Source organism: Belonocnema kinseyi, chromosome 1, assembly GCF_010883055.1.
Source record: "Belonocnema kinseyi isolate 2016_QV_RU_SX_M_011 chromosome 1, B_treatae_v1, whole genome shotgun sequence".
Classification (NCBI taxonomy): domain Eukaryota; kingdom Metazoa; phylum Arthropoda; class Insecta; order Hymenoptera; family Cynipidae; genus Belonocnema; species Belonocnema kinseyi.
In genome coordinates, this window is record NC_046657.1 from 43,320,383 (window position 1) to 43,335,550 (window position 15,168).

The 15,168-nt window shown below is 34.7% G+C and overlaps 1 long non-coding RNA gene across 1 annotated transcript; it reads right to left on the reverse strand.

Annotated features, from left to right (window-relative positions):
* Nucleotides 1–8,756: 8,756 nt before the first annotated feature.
* Nucleotides 8,757–10,073, reverse strand: LOC117172841. Its single transcript, XR_004467102.1, has 3 exons — nt 9,940–10,073; nt 9,536–9,684; nt 8,757–8,857 (listed from the first exon to the last, which is right to left on the reverse strand). It is a non-coding gene; the product is annotated as an uncharacterized LOC117172841 (long non-coding RNA).
* Between the last annotated feature and the right edge of the window lie 5,095 nt (nt 10,074–15,168).

Genomic DNA, 15,168 nt, shown 5'->3' on the forward strand with positions numbered 1-15,168 from the left:
GGTACTTTAAAGGCACAGCACAGGCGTTCTTAGCGCCCAGTATTAGCCCAGTATTGAGTTATTAAATCGGTGGGAACTCATTTCTAAACCCTTACACCATGGTTACAAGCATATCTTGTGGAGTTAGATACTAAATTGCAATAAAAAATACACCATTTTCATTGCGAAATGACTGACCACGGAAAAAAAAGAATTTTTCATATTGCTACAGAATCGTTGAATGAGTGCAATAAAAACTCGTACAAAGAAAAAAATATATCGCGACGAAGATAGGTAGAACCTCCTTCTTTTTTAAGTCAATTAAAAATAAAGGCAATAGAGCTTCGAATCTATTTGGTAATTATTATTTTGAAAAAACATGCCAAAAAGTATGTCCGTTCTTGAGAAGTAATTATTAAGTAATAAGGTTACATTAACAGTGTTTCTTGAATATTTCTAAATTTTAGCTCTGGCATTATTATAGATTGAGATCAGCAGAGGCTATCGAAACATTACGAAAGTGTTTCCTTTTTTCTTACCTTAATACAGTAAATTTGAAAAAATACATTTAAGACAAAACTCACTTTACTTAGATTAAAGATGATTCCGAATACTACTTTACAATGGAGTATCTAACCGTACGAGAAAAAATTTAAATGGTTCTGGTGTATGGAGAACCTGAAAGATATATTGATAATGCTTCTAATCTCTGTGCCCAGCGTTTACCAAATAGAATTGTGTCACGTGCTTCATTTTATCGTACTATGGCAAAATTTACTACCGAAGGAAGTCTTCAACCTAAGAAATAGACCCGTACAATAACAGTCACTGGAAAAAATAATGAAATTGCTGTATTAGCTGCAGAGGCCAATAATCTTCACGTTAGTACACGAGATTCTGGAATGTCTCAGAGCAGTGTCTGGAAAATTTTGAAACGTAATAAATTTCATCCGTATCATGTCTCTTTACATCAAGAAATTCATGGCGTTGGTTTCCAAAATCGGGTAGTTTTTTGTCAGTTGGCACTTGAACAAATACAACGAAATTCCAACTTTATTCGTTATGCATTATTCTCTGAAGAGTCGTCTTTGACGAACCATGGAATGAGTTCATCGAAACAACATGTACTACTGGAGTACTGAAAATCCGCAGTGGCTTCGTGAAGTCGAACACCAGCGTCCATGGACTGTCAACGTATGGTGTGGAATAATTGGTAAAAAACTGATCGGTCCACAGAATATCGAAGGCAGCTTAAATGGTGCAAAGTATCAAGACATTTTGGAAAATCAACTGCCAATATTGCTTGAAGTCTTGAGCTTAGAAATAGGGCAGAACATGTAGTTGCAACATGTTGGATGTCCGGTACACTATTCAGCGTTAACACGAGAAGTTCTTCTTCGTGATTTCAGTGGTCGCTGGATTTGTAGATTTTGTTCTTTCTTTAGATAAGTCCATAAATCTTTAGGATGAAAAATTATTTATAGCGAAAATATTCACCTTAAATAAAATAGAAAATCTAAGATTCAGTAACTGGCTTTATCTGTGAAAAAAAAACAATGATTGTAGTACACCGAAAAAGGTTTATTTGTGCATTTCGATTTGACTAAACAAATATTATAAAAATTACATCTATTATTATTTAGTTTAAAAGCCGTAATATATTATTTTCCAATTTAAAATATGAGACAAACATTTTTTTGTTATTCATCAATTATTTTGTTCACGAACTCAAGTGAATTACGAAAAAAATTACACAATTCAACTTTAATTTTTCCCTTGAGATTTTTTAGATTCAAAGTAATGTGTGTTTTTTAGGAACTGATTTTGATGGCAATTGTTCTTATAATTGTTCTAACTTAATTTTAAAGCTATTTCGTACTTTTTATTCTGTACTTTTTGTCCGTTTATTTTTACTAGATATGGACCTAATTTAATTCATGACTTTAAAATTTCTCTTTTATACTATTTACGTTGTTTTTAAAGGTAGGTGTTTCAAATTATAGTCATTATACAAAAATTTGTGTTAATTAAAAGAGAAATTTAAACCGACTTTTGTATGTAATTATGATAATATGAGATAAAAGAAATTATTTAATAGTACGGAAGTATATAGTTCTTTTCGTTTTCATTCTAGAAGTAGGAAAATATTATCCTTATAATTTCTTAAACGCTTTCTTTTTTAATAATATTCCTGCTATTTTCCTTCAGGGTAAAAATTTATTTTTGAAATCAACGTCTTCATATCATCGTATAAATTGGTCAAGATTGTGATTAATTGGGCGTTTATAATTATTTCGTACTTCTATTTCGTATCCAAGCAAAACACGCACATTTTTGGTCTACGTATTCTTCTGGGATTTCATTTTAATGAAATAGTGGGAGTAAACATGAAGTTATGGTTTTCTTCCCTTGAAAGGACTTGTCGTGTTTGTGAAAGGTCAGTTTCTCTAAGTTCTTAATATGGTTTTTGACGTGACATTAATTCGCGATATCGATGGGGGCAGGAATGTCCGTGACAGTAGTGCGTGGTTTCATCCATGGGAGAACGATGTTTCTTATCCGGGAGCGATTTTAAGAAATTTTTATACTTGGTTGGGGATGTATACGTCCATTTTTCACCATTGTGGGGGTCTTTCGGGAATTCGCAAAAAGAATTTTTATTTGATGGGACTTATTATGTTGGGAACAAGTTCTGCGCGATTATCGATAATATTGTACCTGTTTTTAAATAAAAATTTTATTTATGAAATGTTTTATCTTATTTGACTATTAAATTAAAAAGTAAATTCCATTTATTTACTTAACAAATATATGTACTGTAAAGAAGTTTTTGCATTTAACTCAGACAAGGGAGGACAACTTCACGGGGTCTCCCCAAAGCTGGAACCATGTATGGCAAGAGTCACGCGCGCGTATCAAACATAATATTCTCAAGCCAATTCTTTTGATGCAACTATAGACTAGTTAGATGGTAGTTTAATTTTTTAGGTTGATACAAATTACATTACACTCAATCAAGCGTTAATAATAATGAAATCAAACCTGAAAATTAAGTAGTAGGAAGGTTACTCATTGTAAAAACAACGCGAATGTACCGAATAGTTCGAAATGAAAGTAAACCAGGGAACCCGGCAAAATTTAGATAAAAACACAGATTGTTTGACGGGAGAGGCACCGGAGGGGGACCAGGACGACACTTCCACGGCGACGACTAAATGAGATGCCGGAATCCTGACATCTACAGTCCAAAATAACCACGAAACGTAGGAACTGTCTGACAGTTGTAAACACGGAGCAGGCAGCACCATTGTCTTTCACCAGAATTCATAGGTGAAAAGGTTGAATACGGGTGGGACCGCGCACCAAGTTCGCGTTGCTCCCCGAGGCACTAGTAGCACGAGGCGTTATTTTGGTGACCGCCGGCGACTGGCAGCACCGGATGGACCACCTTAGCAGAAACAACCAACCCTGCAACACGACGTAAACGAGCGACCACGCGCTGGCATGAGATGGGAGGCTAATTTGTTTTTAATTTCTTTTTTTCTTTTTATGTACTGTGTTTTTTAATTTTAAAAATTCATTAGATTAGAAGTTAGGAATGAAAATGAATATTAATGTGAAAAAGTTTAATTATAAGTAAAATATTGTATATTATATTAATAAAATTAATATTGACTAATTGCGTCTATTTTTATTATAATAAAAATTTATAACGAGGTGTTTATGCATATTTGTAAATTCTCACTATGATTAGTAATAATATGAAAAGAATAAATAACGTATGACTGCATGCAAGATTTTTATTATATTGTCATAGAGATAATTTTCTTTAAATTTTATAAATGAAATTAATTCTTGATTTATATACTATTCAATCATTGTTACTTGGTGTTCGAAGTTTGACAATGGAAGCTCTATTTTTTCTTTCTTTCCGAGAAAAATTTGGTTTAGAGTGGAATTTTTTGTTTCCGAAAAATTTGATAGAAGTGGAGAAATCTGGTATAAAGAAATTTGTTTGGAAGGAGTTGGAATTTTTTGTCTCGTGCCTTTATATTGTTAATTTGTTGGGGAAAATTGTATTTTGCTGTTTTAATATCCTTATGTAATTGTAAAATTCCCATGTTATTCAAGGTGATAGATAATTTAGAATTATTTTTGCAAGTTGCTAGTAGTTCTTGGGGTTTAGTAGTTGAAGATAACCCTCCGTGATGAGATTTTAAAGGTGTTAACAATGGATAGTTACCGAAATTGAAGTAATATTGGCATTTTTCTGGGATTGACTGTCATGAGCAGTAAAATAGCTATCTTTGTTTGTTAAAAGGGCTAGAAATTATGTTTGAGATTTGATGTAAATTTTTGTTGTATAGTTGATATTAAATTGATGATTGATAGGGGTTATGTGTATTTTATAGATTTTAAATTCATTTTCAGAAATATTTGGACCGCTTAAAATGAAGAATAATTGAGTTTCTATAAAAATATGTTTGAATTTTAAAAATGGATTTAAGGTTGTGAGGTTATGTTTTTGGGCTTGAAAAAAAATTGTATTAAGGGTTTAGAAAAGGGTAAAGCGTGACATAAACCGTTTCCACTTAAGTTTAATACTTCTACTACCTTTTCTAAAGAGTTTAAAAACAGACAAAAGGTATTCGAATCCTATAATGTTAGTATTTTCTTAACGTTTTTGGTAATATTTTGTATTATCATTGAAAATCGATTTGGAAAAATACAAATTCTTGGCTCAGACCATTTAAGTCCGCTAAGTTCAGTCATGTTTTGATTATTAATGATTGTTTTAAAAACACTGATTGCAGTCTTTCTTTGTTATATTTTCTGTATTACTAAGTTCAAATTATAATTTGTCTATAATTAAGTCTAATTTATCTTTGCTGAATTTTAATTTTACATCATGGGACCTTCGAACGCATGTCGCTTTTCGATGGCTATATCCTAGAAAGAAATGCAGATACGATTATTATTAATGACATGCACTAACAAAATATTTTGTTACTAAATAAAAGATATTCTCGTAGTCAAATTAGAAATTTAACTGTTTATCGATAATACTTTGCAAAACATTCGTTATTTTGTATAAGATGTTATGTTTCGGAATCTGGTTTATGGGTATAGATCTTGTCTGATTTTTCTCGGTACGGAATTCCGACATGTTTTTAAAGTGTGATTTAGAATGTTACATCTTTCACATGATGCAGACTATGCGAATAATTTCGGTCTGCATTCGGTGTGACTTGCGACGTCATGTTTTTTTATAGTTTTACTCTTTTTATAAACAGGGTGATCGTCACAAAGGTCGTAAGTGCTCATTAATTCTTATAGCATTATCAATGCTGCTCTATTTCCTGCTATGATTTTAGTTTGGCCAAGTTGGATGACATAATGGTTTTCTACTTTTAAATTTGCATAAAATGGAGTTATCGTTGGAAATGTCAAATCTCGATATACGAGTAAAGTCAATTCCGGTGGTTCTAAACCATATTTAATTATAAAATCGTCTAGTATGTGTGTTTTGTTCAGGAATCCCAGTTTTCTATGTGCACCAATTCTGATTGGCCGAAGTGTTTTTATGTTTAACATTGTATACTGCAGTTAAGGTTATGTCATTTCTCTACATGTTTTTGCAAGTTGTTCCATTATTTCTGTTGTACGGCGTAGTCTGTAGAAAGGTGAGATTGTATTTAGAGCACTCATTATTATGTTAAAGAGTGCTTTTGTCGCGTTTTCTCTAGCCGTGTCTTCGTTTTTTGGTATACTCATTACAGTTTTTTGGTTTTGTCTAAGTGTTACTACAAATTAAAATTAGTTGTTTGAATCATGTTGAATATTTGTGTCATAAATTTGTAATAATCTTCCATGTTCAATAAAGTATTTATTTAGTTTTTTTAACATTTGTTTTCTTTATAGTAGTTCTAGAGGCGTCAGCAATTTTTTATTGACATTCTATTATTAAATAGATAAGAGTTTGTAGAGTGACTTGAAGTTGAGAGTGATGATATAGGGATTTGATTTTGTAGTGGTGTTATGTTTACCTGTAGTGTTGTTTTTGTCCTTGTTGTATTGGTTTGTATGTATTACCACTTCACTTGGAGCTCCAGAATCGTGCTCTCATATGTCCTTGGCAGCTTCGTTTTGCCTCTCAGTTGTAATTTGGTTTCAATTTTCTAGATGTAAAAGTAGGTTAGTGTCTGAATCCCAAAATGCCCCTATTATGTAAATTGACCATCCGTACATACAATGTAAGGCATAACCGTGTATGAATGTATCAACTATTAGTTTAAAACACCTAATTATTATAATTATTCAAATAGTGCCTACATTAGCTGTACCAAAGTTTGTGAATATTGTCCAAAATCTTCCTCATGCTTAGTGCGCGATTTTTTCTAGTATTTCTTTATCAAAAAGATTCATTATTGAGTACTTACAACTTTTTGTTTGTTCTCCTGCAATTCCTCTGGCTATAGTGTTTAAAATGATTGGTCTTTCTACGGGGAACATTATGTGGTCTCTTAATTTATATAGATCTGTTTGGGAATATATGCCGCTTGTTGCTAAAGAGGAGTTAGAAAATATGTATTATTTTAAAATATATAGGAAGTTGAAGATAACATTCTCCAGTTTGTCTGTATTTAATTTATATTCGGAGGGATTTAACTATGTGAAATACTTCTCCTGCGATCACTCACATATATCCTGGTCCTTTCATCAAGTGAAAATCAAATTCATTGTGTGCTTGTGTTGCCAAGATTACAGAAGTTTTTTGGAACCTTTGTTCAAGGCGGCATCTTTGTACTAATCCGTCACGATAAAGGTTTTTTAGTTCTGTTCGAATATGTCTTTCTGCATACAAGTGTTCTAAAAAAGTTGGCCATTTTGTATCCAAGCTCTGCAATCAATAATAAAAAATAATGCAAAAAATTCTCATAATAGGAGCTCAATATGAAGAAGAATCTCCCTCATTTTGACCAACAAAAATGTCCTGTCGGTCGCATATCCCTAGTACGAGTTTTCTCGGATTTTAACAACATTAAACGACTATTAGCGTAATTTATCTCTCTGCAACCTAAATGATAGAATTAGTATGAATAATAATTTAAAAAACTACATTTTGTTACTTCGATTATTGTTTTATCGATTATAACAAAACATTTTAAATTTTCCTTTGTTTTTATGTCCTGTCGGTTTTCGTATATGAAAAAATATTAAAATCAATGTAAATTTGGATGAGATTTGTTACTCGGATATTTCCTCAATCAATTTCACCCATACAGAATTAAATAGTTAATTTGCCTTTTCAAAAAATTAATTAAACTATGCTCTCAGACACGCGTACCTTAATTATATATCCTGTCGGTCCTGTCTAAAACTCCTCAATCACGTGAGAAATATCTAAAAATAAGGTTAGAACCGATTTTTTTGTAGACAAATGCCTGCTTAATTTATTTGTTTCATAAATTTGTTTAAGCAAATCATCAGATTAATCAAAAAGTTATGAATTTTGCTAAAATTATCATAAAGTTCCTAAAAAAAATTGACATAAAAAAAACGAATTTTTCTGTCGAGAAATGCCTGATCGCTGCATTAGACCATTACATTCGTTTATAACATAATCAATTTATATGAATTCATATGAATCATATGAATTGCAGAGTGAAACCATGCATCGAGAAATAATTCCATTACACCTTCATCAACGGAATGCCAATACTCAGTTGGAAAGGACCAAATTATATGAAATATTGGACAAAGCTGTACGACAGAAGGCCCTTCAACTCCATTTGCATTTTCTGCATTCGAATTAGGTACAATTCTTTCTCAGTCTCGATTATGTTGATCTAAAAATTAGCTTTGATGCTTATCTCCACAGTAAACTTGGGTGAAACGTTGCCATTAAGTATCACTTCCCAAGGAATAATACAATATGACCAGCCATATTTTTCATTGTATTGCTTTATGTTTGAATTGAAGGTCATGCAGCAGAATCTACGGGTGCAAGAAGAAGATGCAGGAAACTGTATTTTCAAAGCCGTTCTCGTGTAAGTCTATCAATTCATCAATAAATGGTCGCAGAAACAAATTCATTGGCGGTTTCGTCGACAATTATCATATACCGCCACTTATAATATCCACTTATAATATCATTTTCTTCTTCATTAGCTTTTACGAATTATTTATCACATTCACTGTGTACCAACTGTATTAGTTGCTCTTTAAGTAGAAGAAATAAAAAATAGTTGATAGATTTATGAAAGCATCTTTTAGAAAATTCGACTCTATAACCTTTACAATTTACTTTTTCATTATTTTATAATGTCAAAATAATAAATTATTTTCACAAAAGTAGTAGCTCACGGCATTCGGGTGAGGGAATGATATTAGAAAATCGTACTTCGACCCATGTACATCACAAGGCATGTGGCAGTCAAGTACATTCTAATTACTCTCTAAAGCACTGTTGGAAAATCCGTGTCAAAGAGCCTGCGTCAAGAGAATCAATGTCTCCTTTTAATTCACTAAAAAGGACGTATTCAACCAATCATTGCGGATTATTTGCAGACAACTTTCCATTAGATTTATATTCCTCAATTGCAAAATTGTCACATACATCACGTTTCTTATAAAGGGGAAAGAATCCACTGATATCAATCGCTGTTCCTCGCAGAAACGTCTGCTGCAGCGACTTTAAGTCATTCAGGAGTTTCCAATGCTTCGTTTCCCGCTATTTCAACGTCTACTTCATTCAGATCTAATTCTTGAAGTTCTTCGAGTGGGATGTTTCTTATCTGGCTAACCTGTCCGCTAGGATCAGCATCATATAAATGCGCATCAACAGCATTCGTTTCCAATGGCTTTGATCAGTCTCCTGCAGGTAGCATTTTACATATATGTATATTACACATTTCCCACGAAAATAGTATTTTATGACTTTGCAAGAAGGCTGCGAAAGCGGCTGCACGAGCTGAGACAGGTACAGCCAATTTCACAGTATTTCTTTAATGTCATGTTATTAGCATTTGTCACATAATATTTTGGTAATTGCTTTTTTTGAGAACTTTTTCGAGTTTGGCAGTCAATGGTGTGAAACCTTTTGGAAAATATGTTTAGTCCAAAATTAAAAGTGTTAATTTTATTTTGATTAATTGATAGTTTGTCTCTATTTGTAATAAAAATATTGTTAAACTTTTGTTAAAATTACAACAAAAATTATAATTTTTTTTAAAGACTCATTCTGTTATGTTCCAAAAGGCAGATCGAGATAAGGAAACCATAGAAAATTATATTTTCCACAATGCATTTTAATTTTTTACTAAATACTTAAATTATCTACCGAAAAAGAATGTTCATCAAAAATTCAACAGCATACTAAAATTTACAACTATAAAGGGTTTTAACTATTTGCTCCAAAATATGGAAGTAATTAAAGTAAGGAATTACCAATATTTTCTGTAACAAGTGAACAGAAAGTCTGCGTTCTCTTGCTTAAAAACGGAAATCAATTCTAAATTTACCTTCTGTTAAATCACATAAATCTGAAACTTACATTCGATAAAAAGATAGGTAAACTTGATATCTGATGCTTCCACTGCTTATGCTCCCTTAAAAATTTGGAGTGAGGTCCCACTTTAGGGAACAACTCCAAAAGTTTCTCTTCGACGATGAACTGGAAACAGTCGTCTTCTATCTCCTCCCCTGTGCAAAAACGCATAGAAAATACTATGTGAAAAAAGCGGTATGATTTACACTATAAAGTATATTTCTAGAATTAAACTTGAGAATAATTCGTTCTAAATAAAAAAAAAAAATATTTATGAAGAAGGCCAACTGATAAAATGCAAATAGTATAGCTTGGCGTCTCTGACACTTAAGAAATTTGTCTACGACTTTAAAACTCCAAACACTCTCCTTCAAATTACAATCTAAGCATTAGAAAAAATTCGTTATTACCTTTAAATTTCTCGATGTATTTGTCGAGACCCCACTTAAAAAGAAGTTCCTTGTACGCAATTTCTGCACACTATAAAATTTCGATTGTATAAATTAGTCCACTGCACTTTAATTCATTTCACGAAACGCCTATGAAATATTATGAAAAACTGATTCTACGGTTAGGAAAGCGCATCCTAACGGTAACAACTCACTCAAAACAAAAAAGTTCTCGAGTTTGCGCAGTACTAGTAGGCCGGCCGGTGAAGAGAAAACAATGAACATAAATTATACAAATGCATTTAATAAATGTACAAAAATAAGAAAATCCTTTTTTAATGTTAATACTGGCATGGTCTAATATTCAATAAATCTATAATATATTTTAATAAATTGGCAGCACAGGCCATAGCACTAGTGCGCATGCGTAGTGAAGTTAGCCGAAAACGAAAGGTGAGATTCGCGCAACCGAACTCTTCCAACCAAACAGATTCAGCCATAATAAGCAAACCGGTTCGGTTGCTACAAACCTACATTTGGTTCAGACAAACATAATTGGAATTGAAATCTAAATAAAAAATACTTAAAGTCCATTCAAATCTTGTAAAATTTGTTTAAAAAATTGAGATTAACTTAAAATTTTACGAGGTAATGGACGCTTAAATGCAGTTTCAATGAAATAGGAGTTTGACAGGGAGCATTCTGCTTGAATGAATTGTAAATCCCGTGTAGAAACCGCACTAGCCAGTACACCTCGATACCTGAGTGAGGCAAATGAATGCTCAGTAAACAAAACGTCGATTCCAGGTTTTGCCAATTTTTTCTCCGCGTCGTGGAGTCCAAGATTTTGGCAAAAACTTGGTCAACTGTTGGGCACTACGACAGCATTTTCCTCCTGACTGTTCAGGAATTGGTCAAATCTAACTCCACCTTTTGCTATTAATTTTTATCCCAGAAAGCGGTCGCAGAACTACTCAAGTTTCACCCAAACTCGTGAAGGGGTGTAACTCTACAGCAGAGAGCTCTAATCGTGCGATTCTGGAGCTAAGCTCGCCACGATGTGCGCCTCCGCTATGGGTCTTTCTTTGTTTTGTTTGATCCTCGCGCTCGCATACTTTGCCTTCTTCTCAGTACGAGTAGAAAACTCGGGAACAGCATTACGGCGAAGCCACATCATTTTTATATCACTGATCTGTACAACTGGATAGTGGATAAAGGTGGTCGGGGTGTCCCGAACTGAAGCCATTTTGCGTGGTACCTTGTATACTATTACTATATTATAGTAATGGTATTCGTACTATATATTGTAACTAGGTTTTCCTAAATCCCGTGTGCCTACCGCTAACACAACCTGACCGGGGGAGAGTCAGGTGGGGTAAACTAGCCACAAGACGGCTGCCACTTACCTGCTCGTCATGCCTGAATAGACCGAGTCCGTGAGTCACACACTTCTAACCCACGAACAACCCTCGAAGTTCCTTTTAATTTATTTTGCGCCAGGTAGGGTCCACCCAACCGGAACCTCCACTATGCTGTCCTGGCGTCGCTTATCAGGAATGTTAGCTGGAAATTGACACGAGACACTAAGAAAAAGGGAAGGCTAAAATTACTAAAAACACTCAGTTCTCCATAAAACAAAACTAAAGCCTATTTATTACAATGAAAAGAAAAGAAAAACGAAGTTTGGTTACAGTAACTTCACTTGTGGTTGCGAGATCTCCTGTCAACCCCATGACAATCTACAGACTATCTTGAATAAGGGTTGTCAGGCTGGGAATCCCGAGTCAACCACTTGAGAATCTAAATGCTATTCTAATTAAACATTGCCAGACTGGGAACCTCCTGCCAAACCCCTGAGAATCTAAAGACACGCGAGTTAATTTGTTGTCAGGCTGAGAACATCCAGACAATATTCTAAGAATTTACAGACACGCGAGTTAACTTATTGTCAGGCTGAGAACATCCTGACAATATTCTGAGAATTTACAGACACGCGTGTTAACTTATTGTCAGACTGAGAACATCCAGACAATATTCTAAGAATTTACAGATACGCGAGTTAACTTGTTGTCAGGCTGAGAACATCCTGACAATATTCTTAGAATTTACAGACACACGGAGAGAGAATTCGATATCGGGAACCCTCGCACTATGTGAGAGAAAATCCACCGGAGACACCGGCGTCCCATGCTCCGACCTCCACTTTTCTGGGCAATTTCTCTGCCAGGTCGTTTGGAGAGGTTACTTCGGCCCAACTTATCAATATTGGTCGTTGAGTCGAATGCCTCTCCGAATTTCGAGCCACATGGTGGTCTCTGCTAATCTCACACCACTTTTCATAAGCACACGCGACATGTTACCGGGCTATCACGAGTCACAGTCGAGCCATTAACAGCACTTAAGATCGGTGAAGGAATATTCACTCACTTGTCAGCCATCTGGCTGCTGCTATCCAGCCCTTCCTGTCGATGATCTGTCCTTGTTCTTTTTTTCGAAAAAAGTTGCGACGAAGTTGGATTTGGCCGTTGCCACCGGTACTCAAGCCGACTCTGAGTTTTTCTCTTCGCTTCCGTCGTCTTGCCGCTGTTTTCCGTTATACCCTGCCGACTTCCTGCGTGGCCTCCTTTGATTGGTTGATACCAACGGACGAGCTCCAATCAGGTCTTCCGCCAATGTGCGCTCTACGCGATTAGATCTGTCTTGCTGGCTGGCTCTGGCCTACGGACCGCTGTGCTTGCTATTGGCTGTGGATTTGTCATCTATAACATAGCTGCCAATCACCCCTCTCCTGCCAGAGTGTGGTTGCTCATTTACGTAGTGTTGCAGGGTTGGTTGTGTCGGTTACGATGGTCCATCCGGTGCAGCCACTCTCCGGCGGTCGCCGAACTAATGCCTCGTGTTACCCGTTCTTAAAGGAGCGGCGCACACTTGGTGCGCCGTCCCCTAATATCCAACCCTTTTACCTATGGATACTGGTGGAATTTTACGGTGCTCTCTGATCCGTGTTTATAGCTGTCAGACAGTTTCTATGTTTTGGAATTGTATTGGACTGGACGAGAGATGATTCCGGCTTTTCCGACGCTCGTCGCCGTGGAACTTTCACCCAGGTCCTCTTCCAGTGCCTCCCCCTACGACGCCGATTCCTCACAAACAAGGTTTACTTGAATTTACTATCTTACGAAATTTACATTTTCGCCGTGTTGCCTGTACTGCTTTCGTTTAGGTATTCTCGCGTGGTTTACCTACTCGGCGTTTATCTTCCTAATTCAAATCTTAATAATAATACGTAGTTAATACTATTCCCAATAATAGTAAAATTATTTGGATTCGGCTTGAGAGTATTTCTTTTAAAGCGCGTATGTGACTTTTGTCTTACTTGGTTCTGGCTTCGGCGAAACCCCGTGATGTTTTTCTCTATCTTATTAATTAAGTTCCAAAACTTCATTACGATATATATACGTATATATTCGCATAAAAATCTTGTGTGCGTGTGTGTAGTACGAATGCCATTACTATATATCTATATATTGCCATGCAAGGTAACAAGCTAGATGGCTTGAATTCGTCCCGGTCGTCTTTAATGTTTCATTAGAAAAATAAGTTCACAGCGATAGTCCAGAATTGTCCATTTCTGGAGATGAATTATTGAACTTCATTCTGACGCGCCCCTCCACACTGTGACTAATAGTTGAGAAAAAATTTTTAATGGGTATAAGTAATTATGCTCTGCAGCTTATTGAAACATAACCTCAAATAAATCAATAATGAATTAAATTGTCCCTTTTTAATAAATATAAATGAAATGATTATAGGTGGCAATGCAAGTGTTACGGAAGTTGATATTGTTACACCCGTTCAATTTGTGAATTTGGAAAATCAATCGCTAGGAAATCACTTTCCTGCTAACATCAACGCACTGACAGGTAAAATTAGTATATTCACAATTACGTCAGTTCACGTGAAACTCTTATTCTGTATCAATAATAAATTCATTATAAAAGTACATTCAGGGCACCTTTTCATAACATGAATTTCAGAATCAGGTAGTAAAATCAAAATACCAATTCAGCAGTGCTCCCAATGAGAGCTCCTGACTCACTGCAAATTCGTCGCACTCGGCATCTACTTTTCTGGTATATGTGTGCAGTTTAAAATTCTAAAAAATATTGTTTTTGTTTATTATAAATAATAGTATTTGAACTTGTAAAAATGTGCATTTGATCGAAGTTAATGAAGCCTAATGAAAATAAAAATTTATTAGAATTATATTCTATAAATAGTATGTTAAATAACCATAAATATTTAATTTAGAAATTTTCAATTCTGATAACAGTATTTTTGTCTATATTTCTTCTAAACAAATTTTAAAAAAACGAAACGATCCTAATAAACGATAGCTTGCTTTTCTAGCGAAAATATTATACAGGATATCTAAAAAGTCCTGGGACGGTTAGATATTTCCTCAAGTAAAATATTTTTAAATAAACTGAAGGTCCTTCCTGAAGTAAATGTTAACGTGGATTTCAATGGTGACCTTGATTTTGACCTGGAAGTTGACCTTTATGGATTTTTGAAGGTCAACTTTGTTTTATTAAATGGAAACCCCCTTTTTTACACCTGCAATCGATAGAGCGGAAAATTCTACGGTCACTTACGTACCCTAGTCATAGATCAATAGTAACGTTCATGGTCAGTTAGAGGTTATTTGAAATTAACAAAGTTTTCCAAGAGGTTACTGTAATTCTTGAAGTAAATTTCAACAAGGAATTCAATGGTGACCTTCATTTTGACCTTGAAGTTGATCTTTATGGCTTTTTGAAGGTTAACTTTGTTTTTTTAAATGGAAACTCCCTATCAATCAAAGTAGCCTGTTGCAGAATCCGATTCTGCAATTCGTCTAAGCTTTGCGGTTGCGTTGAGTATACTTTGCTCTTTAAATAAACCCAAATAAAAATGTCGAGAGGTGTCAGATCAAGAGATCTAGCAGGCTACTCGATTTCACCCCTTCTTCCAATTCACCTTTGAGGGAACTGAGTATCCAAATATGTTCGAACCTCCGTACTGTAATGAGCCGCTGCTCCGTCCTGCGAAAAGCAAATATTTTGAAAATTATTGCCCGTAATCTCCCTTATTCTTGGTACAATCTGGTTTCTGAGAAGCTCTTCATATGCATGGGCATTGAGATTATCATCGATGAAGAAAGGGCCTATCAATGTATTATTCAAGATACCGCCCCAAATATTAAACTTT